General features: G+C 40.0%; 1 pseudogene across 1 annotated transcript; it reads right to left on the bottom strand.

Annotated features, from left to right (window-relative positions):
- Window positions 1–9,385: 9,385 nt before the first annotated feature.
- Window positions 9,386–9,988, bottom strand: LOC311615333 (heterogeneous nuclear ribonucleoprotein A1-like; annotated as a pseudogene). Its single transcript has one exon. The product of its transcript is annotated as a heterogeneous nuclear ribonucleoprotein A1-like (transcript).
- Between the last annotated feature and the right edge of the window lie 325 nt (window positions 9,989–10,313).

The following is a 10,313-nucleotide window of genomic DNA, read 5'->3' as shown; positions in this document are numbered from 1 at the left end:
TCTGTAAAAAATCAATAAAAAAATATTTTTAAGAAATTGTGGTATAGCTACACAATGAAATACTACGCTGCAATAAAAAAGGAGTTCCTACCATTTGCAACAACATGGATGAAGATGGAGAGCATTATGCTAAGTGAAATAAGCCAGGCAGAGAAAGATAAACATCACATGATCTCACTCATCTGTGGAATATAATGAACGGCATAGACTGATAAAAAAGAATAGGCCCAGAGACCTAGTAACGTCAAATCCCAGGGATGGAGGGGGTTGGTGGGAGTAAGGGGGAGAGAGCAACCAATGGACTCGAGTGCATACATATGAGCCTAAGCAATGGACACAGATCACAGGGTCGTGGGGCATGAATGAAGGATAGGAGGTAAGGGGGGGGGGGGGGATAAGGACACATATTTAAAATAATAATAATAACAATAATAAAATAAAATAAAATAAATAGAAAAATGAAAGTGTGAGGTAACCAGAACCCCAAGAACACTTGAGAACATCTTTCCTGCCATGATAGCAGACATCAGCTGTATGATAATATTACCTGGGCTAATGGAGAAGTATTTTGGACTTATGATTCTAACCCTACATAGATGGGAACCCTTATGTGGGCTGATCCCCCTGATTAATGCAGTCACCAATGATACCAAACACCTTGGTCATCCAGGAGGACCACGGGTGGGGCAAAGAAGTATAATTACACAGGGATCACCACCCAGCTTCCCTTCTTTATAGCACAAAAATCAAACCACTGCTCCTTTGTGTATAAAATTAAACAGAGGTTTCTGGCTTGCGTGGGCACCAAAGGAGGGGACTATCACTACTTGCTCCTGGGAGTGGTGCAGAAAATGTAACTAAAGAAATTGACAACCAATTTGAAATGGAAGTGCTATGGCCTAGAGCAAATAATATCCTTACATGATATTATTTTACAATGTCATTATAATTTCCCCCAGATTTGTGTTACCCCATGAAGTATAATAATACCTCACATCCTTGGGGATCAATAAAAAATCATTTCTTTGCTGCTCAGAGACAAAGGAAACACATCTTCTGATATTTTAGAATTACAACAGAATAATGTACAATTATCCCAAACAAACTTACAAACCAATTCTTTGAATGTCTGGCAGCAATTTAAAAACTACATGAAAGAATTTAATTCCTTCCACTGTGTAGAGGGCCCCCTGGAAGGCACCTGAGCAGGCTATAATACATTGGCCCCTCTGACCCTTTTGGCCAAAAGGGACCCCCCTCTCATGGTCCAGTTGCCCACAGCTGTTGCCTGAGTTTTCAGTTCATACTGAGGTTAAAGCATCATGGTGGCTGGTACCATGGATATGTCTCTAGCACAGTGGGGTGAGCTGGACCATCCCTGGAGAAGAAATCTGGGTTCCTCGAGAAATGTGATCAATGCCAGGGCCTTACCAGCAGGCAAGGGTATCCCAAGGCAGATGTTGACCCAGCTAATTTTCCCCGGGCATGACATGTCCCTCAGTGTATTTAGGCTCTCTTTGAAGTCTCCAAGTCTCCATATGTGTTTATGTACTTACCGGTAGCTCTCTCCTATGCAGCTCTAGGGAAATTTGCTACACTCATCATAAGCTGAATTGTCCCATCATATTGCATAAGAGGAAAACCTGACCTCATTCAGCTGTCAGTGCAATAGCTGGAGAAGACATTAAGTGCAAACTGATTCTCAGTCCCAAGATCCCTCCCTTCCATAAGTCCTTTAGGGTTTCTCAAAAGGAATATTGCTTTAATATTGCCCTTAGAAAATTATTAATCTGGACATTAAAAATGCTTCTGAGAGTCAGGAGGAACACAGTAAGAACTCACTAGCAGCATGTTTATCTGTAGTAAGAGAAGAGGAAAGGAACAAGCAGATACGGAGCATTGTATAATATGTTTTCTTCTTCAGACAGCAAGCTCTGCTGTGACATGCACTGGCCATTTACAGAGAAACAGCACCATGGACCTGATGCCAAAAAAGCAACACTTGGCTTCCTCCAAGTGGGACACATGCTCCGCCACCATTCTAGCATGACAGTCCACTAAATCACAGCCAACACTGCCGAGACCCCATGGCTCAAAATGCAGGCTACAGCTCAGCCCAGTCCAGCACAGCACAGAAACAGTGGCTGTGGCACTAGGTAATGACATCACATAGCAATGCCTGGATTCCTCTCTCTAGCTTCTAGCCTCCTTGAAGTTTCTTTTGCTCAGGAACACCACTTGCTTTATAGCCAGGTGCAAACATGTTACACTTTAACCAAATGTCTTGAAGTATTTTCCCATGCTTCATCTCATTTGATCCAAAATGAGATGAAGTCCTGGTGTAGGTAGTTAGGAGAGTCAGTGGAATCCTATTTCCTCTTCATTAGCCAGAAGATAGAGATTTAGAAAACTTAGAAACTTGACCTGACTAAAAAGAAGTAAGAAATGGTGGCTTGAAATTGCTTCAGGTTTTCTCACTGCATAGAATATAGTCAAACACTGCTGCAGTTCAATATTTTGTACTCTGTTCTGTCTGCGTGATTTACAATAATAATCTGCTTTGTGTTGATATTTACTGCTATGTTGCTGACAATTACCTGAAAGAGAAGTTGGGGTGCTTAACTGGGCTAGAAAAAGTTTAGCTAAATCAGAAAGCAGGTCTGATTAAGCAAGTTTTCTCTCTCTCTCTCTCTCTCTCTCTCTATATATATATATATATATATATATATATATATATATATATATATGTATAAAAGGCTAAGTTGTCATGCACAATACATATAAAGCTCTCACTGGCACCAATTGCATGCATGTGTTTCAATCTGTCATTGTCTATTGTGAATTTGGTTGATACTTCTATTACAGATAAAAAGGGCAAATAATGATATTAAAATATTTATTCTGATTTGTTGATGAGTTAAGGGACAGCTAAACTCCAGAAGAAGGTGGGGGACTGCTGAATGGGGTTCACCTGACTGGGCACCCCCACTGTGGCTGGGTTCCCTCTCAGAGCAACCAGCTAGGACTCGGAGACTGGGCCATCTTGAAGGACAAAGGGGATCTTATCAGAAGCTTGAAAAGTTACAACTGTGGCAAACATTGAACAGCTGCAAGCCTCAGAACACCAGTCCCCAACTGACACAAACACGCAGTTTCAGAGGAAGCCTACACTCCACCACGGAAAGGAGACAGAGAACTTCATAACCAGACATCAGAAAAGAGAGACCCTGGGGAGACAAAGAAACAGCCCGCATACGAAAGAAAAGCAGGCATCATCAGAAAAGGAAATAAATGAAATAGAGGCTAGCAACATGTCAGAAAAATAAGTCAGAGAAATGGTCATAAGGTGTCTGAAAAGAATGGAAGACAAATTCGACAATATGAGTAAGAACCAAGAGGAAATGAAAAATGACATCGCTGCTGTAAAAAACTCAATAGAAAGCATCAAGAGTAGACTAGAAGAAGCAGAGGGTGGCAACAGTAAATTAGAAGACAAGATGGGAAAAATACCCAATTAGAGGAGCTTCTAGAAAAAAAAAAATTAAAAAGCAGGAGGAGAGCCTAAGGGAAATTTAGAACAACACGAAACAAAACAATATCTGCAAAATAGGGGTTCCAGAAAAAGAGGAAACTAAGCAAGGAATAAAAAAAACCTGTTTGAAGAAATAAGGAAGAAAAAACCCACACAAATCCAAGAAGCTTGCAGAATCCCAAGCAAAATGAACCAAACCCGCCCACCCCCCCCCCCAAAAAAAACAGCGACAAGGCACATTATAATTAAATTGGCAAACATGAATGACAAAGTAAGAATCTTAAAAGTGGCCAGAAAGAGACAGAAAGTTACATACAAAGGAACCCCCATCAGACTAGTAACTGATTTCTCATCAGACCAGAAGGGAATGAAAAAATATATATATATAAGCCATGCAAAGGAAGGATCTGAATCCAAGAATACTGTACCCATCAAGGCTTTCAATCAAAATTGAAGGTGAAATAAGGAGCTTCAAGACAAAAAAGGACTAAGGGAATTTATCACCACTAAACCAGCAATGTAAGAAATGCTAGAGTTTGCTGTAAAAAAGAATATAGGAAGTGAAGAAGGAACACAGGGGTAAAGAATAAGAATGGCGACAAAAACTAGTATGGGTGGGAAAGAAACCAATATGGCAGCATAGGTAAATGCCTAACTGCAACCTCACACAACAATTTTAAAAAAAATACAACTAAAATACAAAATAGACATTATCCAGAACTACAGGAAAGTTGACTGACTGGAAATTCTACAACTAGAAGGAAAGAGAAAACCAGAAGGAAAATCAGAGGAGCTGTAAAAGCCTAAAGTACAGAGACATGGTGCACACGCGGAGAGGATGGAGCCGGAGAGGAGGGGGAGGCTGAGTGCATGGCTGGCGTTCCCTAGAGGGAAGGAGATAAAAGCTCGGGACTGTGATGAACCCCAGTTCCTACAGCACTGCACCCCAGTTCTGGGCAAGATCCTGGGGACCCAGGCTCATACAGAGGGAGTCTGAGCTATAAGACAGAAACTCAGGGGTGCGGCGAAAGGCAGTCCCGGAGTCACGCACATTGCGTGCAGAGGATGGACTGTTGACTCTGCTGCTAGATTGCCATAGTGGGAAGGAGATAAAAGCTCCAGACTGTGCTGAGCCCCAGTTCTGACTGCACTGAACCCCAGTTCTAGGCCATACCCTGGGGATCCAGGCTCATTACGAAGGAAGTCTGGGCTGTAAGGAGGAAACTCAGGGGAGCGGGGAAAGGAAGTCCTGGAGGCGCACACATTGTGCTCAGAGAATGGAGTGTTGATGTTGGATTGCCCTAGCAGGAAGGAGAAAAAAGTGCCAGACTGCTCCAAACCCCACTTCCAACCCCACTTCCAACTGAACTGAACCAGGCTCATTGGGGGAGAGCCTAGACTGTTTGGTAGCAGGCGAAACTTGAGGGCACCTTTCTCTCAGAGGTACCTGCAGCGAGTACTGAAGGACACTGAGGAACACTGAGACTCAGGAACCTCATAGGGCGGGGCTGACAGGAAGCCAAGGCTGTAGGCTCCACCCTGAAACTCTGCCCCATCCAAGCTGAGCACAGGGGCTTTTGAAATTTTCCAAGTCTGGTCGAATAAGGCTGTCTCCTGGCATAGACACAGCTGATCCTCACAGCCATTTGGCCTGGAGGTCAGTTCCTCCCAGTGATACCAACAACAATCAAGACTTAACTACAACAAGGCTGTACACACAGTCCACAAAAGGGGCACCAAGAGTGTCCATCTCAGGTAACTGGGAGATTGATCCAGTGAACCATATAGTACACCTTAGCACACAAAACCACCCTACCAACTCAGGGAAGCAGCAAAAATGCCGAGACAAGGAAACAGATCACAAACGAAGAAATGGAGGACAATAAGCAACTGGATATAGAGTTCAAAACCACTTTTATAAGGTTTTTCAAGAATTTCCTAGAAAAGGCCGATAAAATAAATGAGACATATGAGGATATGAAAAGGGATCAACTAAAAATAATAAGGGATCAACTAGAAATAAAGAATACATTGTTTGAAATAAAATATATTATACAGAGTCCTAAAAACAGAATAGAAGATGGCAAGAATCAAGTCAAAGATTTGGAACATGAAGAGCCAGAGGACACTCTTCCACAGAAGCAAGAAGACAAGAGAATCCAGAAAGTTGAAGATAATGTAAGAAACCTTTGGGACTTCAAGTGAACCAACATCAGAATTATGGGGGTCCCAGAAGAAGAGAGAGAGCAAGATACCAAAAACATACTGGAAGAAATAGTGACAGAAAACTTCCCCCACCTGGTGAAAGAATTAGACTTACAAGTCCAGGAAGCGCACAGAACCCCAAACAAAAGGAATCCAAAGAGGACCACACCAAGACACATCATAATTAAAATTACAAGAACAAATGACAAAGAGAGAATATTAAAAACAGCAAGAACAAAGCAGGTAGTTACCTATAAAGGAGCACCCATATGACTGTCAGCTAATTTCTCAACAGAAACCATGCAGGCCAGATGGGAATGGCAAGAAATATTCAAGGTGATGAATAGCAAGAATCTACAGCCAAAAATACTCTACCCAGCAAAGCTATCACTCAGAATTGAAGGCCAGATAAAGAGCTTCACAAATAAAAAAGCTAAAGGAGTTCATTGTTGCCAAACCAGAATTATATGAATTGCTGAAGGGGGTTCTTAGGAAGAGGAAGAAAATGAAGATAAAAATTATGAACAACAAATATGTAACTATCAACAAGTGAATCTAAAAACCAAGGTAATTAAAAAATCTAATGAACAATATTAACTGGTGAATATAATAGAATCAGAGGTATGGAAGGGGAGTGAACTGACGATTCTCGGGGAAAAGGGGAATGGGGGGGGGGGTGCAGGAAGATACTGAACATAAACTGTCCACCTATGGATGAGGACAATGCGGGGTGGGGAAAGGGCAGAGGGTGGGGTGGGAACCTGGTGGAGGGAAGCAATGGAGGGAGGAAAATGAACATTTGTAATAATATAAACAATAAAGATTTATTTTTAAAAAAAAAAACAATGACAACAAATAAGTAGCTATCAATAATAACTATAAATATAAATGGATTAAATGCCCCAATCAAAAGACACAGGGTAACAGATTAGATAAGAAAACAAGACCCATATATCTGCTGTCTACAAGAAACCAACCTCAGAAAAAAAGACATATACAGATTGAGGGTGATGGGATGGAAAAAGGTTTTCTAGGCAAATGGAAATGGAAAAAGAAAAGAAAAAGCTGGGATAGCAATACTTATTGTATATCTGATAAATTAGATCTCAAAGTGAAGGACATAAAAAGAGATAAGGAAGAACACTTCACACTACTAAAGGGAGCAATCCATCAAGAAGAAATAGCTCTGATTAACATATACGCATCCAATACAGGAGCATCCAAACACATTGAAAAAAAAACACACAAAAAAAAAACTCCTGTGGATATCAAGGGAGAGATTGACAGTGATACATTCATAGTAGGAGACTTTAATACCCCACTATCACCTCACCATTGGATAAATCCTCTAAACAAAAAATCACCAAAGAAACATCAATCCTAAATGACTCATTAGACCAGATGGAATTAATTGACATCTTCAGAACATTTCACCCCAAAGCCACAGAATATACATTCTTCTCAAGTGCACACGGATCATTTTCTAAGATAGACCATATGCTTGGATGTAGGCAAAGTCTCCTCAAATTCAGGAAGATAGAAATCATATCAAGCATCTTCTCAGATCATAGTGGCATAAAACTGGAAATCAACTACAATAAAAACAATACAAAAAAATCAAACACATGAAGACTAAACAGCATGCTATTAAACAATGACTGAGTTACCAGAGAGATCAAGGAATAAATTAAAAAAAACATCAGGAAAGAAATAACAATGAAAACATAACATTCCAAAATCTATGTGACATGGCAAAAGCAGTCTTGAGAAGGAAGTTCATAGCTTTACACGCCTACTGCAAAAAAAACAAGAAACAACAGTAATAAAATTACCTAACCCTACAACTCAAAGAGTTAGAAAGAGAGCAACAAAAAAGGCCCAGTGTAAGCAGAAGGAAGGAAATAATAAAAATCAGAGGGGAGGTAAACGACATAGAGACCAAAGAAACAATACAAGAGATCAACAAAACCACGAGCTGGTTCTTTGAAATGATAAACAAGATTGATGAATCTCTTGCCAGGCTGACCAAGAAGCAAAGAGAGAGGACCCAAATAAACAAAATCAGAAATGAAAGAGGTGAAATAAAAACAGACCCCACAGAAATACAAAGGATTGTTATAAAATACTACAAATAACTTTATTCCATCAAACTGGACAACCTGGAGGAAATGAACAAATTCCTGGAAAAATATAACCTTCCAAAACTCAATCAGAGAGAATCTAAAGTGCTCAATAGGCCAATAACTATGGAAAAAATTGAAGCAGTCATCAAAATGCTTATGGCAAACAAAAGCCAGGGGCCAGACAACTTCACAGGGGAGTTTTACCAAACATTCAAGGAAGAACTGAAACCTATCCTTCTTTGACTATTCCAAAAAATTCAAGAGGAAGGAACATTTACAAGCTCCTTCTATGAAGTCAGCATCACCCTAATACCAAAACCCGATAAAGACAACACAATGAAAGAGAATTACAGGCCAATATCCCTCATGAACATAGATGCCAAAATCCTCAACAAAATTCTAGCAAACCGGCTCCAGCAGTACATCAGAAAGATCATACACCATGACCCAATAGGATTTATCCCAGGGATACAAGGATGGTACAATATCCGCAAATCAATAAATGTGGTACATCACATAAACAAATTGAAAGAAAAAAATCCACATAGTCAAATCAGTTGATGCAGAAAAAGCATTTGACAAAATCCAACATCCTTTCTTGATAAAAACACTCAACAAGGTGGGAATAGAAGGATCATACCTCAACATAATAAAAGCAATATATGATAAACTCACAACCAACATGGACAAAAACTAAAACCATTTCCCAAAAGAACAGTAACAAGACAGGGATGCACACTCTCACCACATCTGTTTGACTTAGTACTGGAAGTATTAGCCATTGCGATCAGACGAGAAGAAGAAATGAAAGGCATCCAAATTGGAAAAGAAGAAGTAAAGCTGTCCTTTTTTGCAGATGACATGATATTGTACATAAAAAAAAAAAACCCAAAAGACTCCATCAAAAAACTATTAGACTTAATAAATGAATTCGGCAATGTAACAGGATACAAAATTAATGCCAATAAATATATGGCATTGATTTACACCAACAATGAATTTACAGAAAGAGAAACTAAAAAAGCAATCCAATTTAGCATCACAGCAAAAAATTAAGATACTTAGGAATAAACTTAACAAAGGAGGTAAAAGATCTATATGCAGAAAACTACAAGACACTGAAAAAAGTGATAAAGGAAGGCATAAACAGATGGAAGAACATACCATGTTCATGGATTGGTAGAATCAACATCATTAAAATGTCCATACTACCAAAAGCAATCTATAGATTCAATACACTCCCCATTTAAATACCAACAGCATATTTCACACACCTTGAAAGAATTCTCCAAAAATTCATCTGGAATAAAAAAAAGACCCCAAATAATCACAGCAATCCTGAGAAAGAAGAATAAAGTAGGAGGGATCTCAATACCAGATTTCAAGCTGTATTACAAAGCCACTGTTCTCAAAACAGCCTGGTACTGCCACAGGAACAGACATATAGAATAATGGTGTAGAATAGAGAATGCAGATATTGACCCAAACCACTATGTTCAATTAATATTTGACAAAGGAGGCTCAATTAATATTTGACACCTCTGAAGTTTCCATAACCATTTCAACCTTTTTGGCTGGACAAAGCACTAGCCATCTCTTGCTTAAATAGGGCTTTTCTTACTTCACAGTTGTGGCCATTCACAGTATGGTATTTCTGAATGACAATTTTGTCCACAGAGTCATGGTTACAAAAGCAAAGCCCCTCTTTTTGCCTCTGCCTCGGTCAGTCATGATTTCAATCACTTCTATTTTCCCATACTGTTCAAAATAATTTCTTAGGCGATGTTCTTCAGTGTCTTCTTTAATACCACCAACAAAAATCTTTTTCACAGTTAAGTGGGCACCGCGTCTTTGAGAATCTTCTCTTGAGACAGCCCTCTTTGGTTCCAAAACCCTCCCATCCACCTTGTGTGGCCTTGCATTCATGGCTGCATCCACGTCCTCCACCGTGGCATAGGTGACATACCCAAAGCCTCTGGAGTGCTTGGTGTTTGGATCTCTCATCACCACACAGTCCGTGAGCGTTCCCCATTGCTCAAAATGGCTCCTCATACTCTCATCGGTTGTTTCAAAGCTCAAGCAGCTTCCGCAACTGCTCCGGCTCTTTGGGAGACTCAGACTCAGACATGATGACTGCAACAGGGGGAATTCCAATGATGCTTACTCCACAGCGTTCACCAGCAGAAAGCTCTTTACATACTCTTCTTGTACTAGCTCATCTCTTCTCATGATTTTAACTCCCACTGAGGAACTAAGACCTCATCTCCCAGTCTGGTCTCTCCTGTAACATTGAGATGCATAAACCCAATTATTTGTTGAACATTATAATTGCATGATTAATAAGCAATTCAATTTACATATGTTCAAACTTGAACTCATGGTTCCCCATACATTTCCTCTACCTTCTCAGCTAGCTATATCACCATCCTCTTAACCATTCACTCCAAGTTTCT

The sequence above is a fragment of the Pipistrellus hanaki genome (genome assembly GCF_964339955.1).
Source record: "Pipistrellus hanaki genome assembly, chromosome: 2".
Taxonomy (NCBI): Eukaryota; Metazoa; Chordata; class Mammalia; order Chiroptera; family Vespertilionidae; genus Pipistrellus; species Pipistrellus hanaki.
This window is presented reverse-complemented; position numbering and strand designations above follow the sequence as displayed.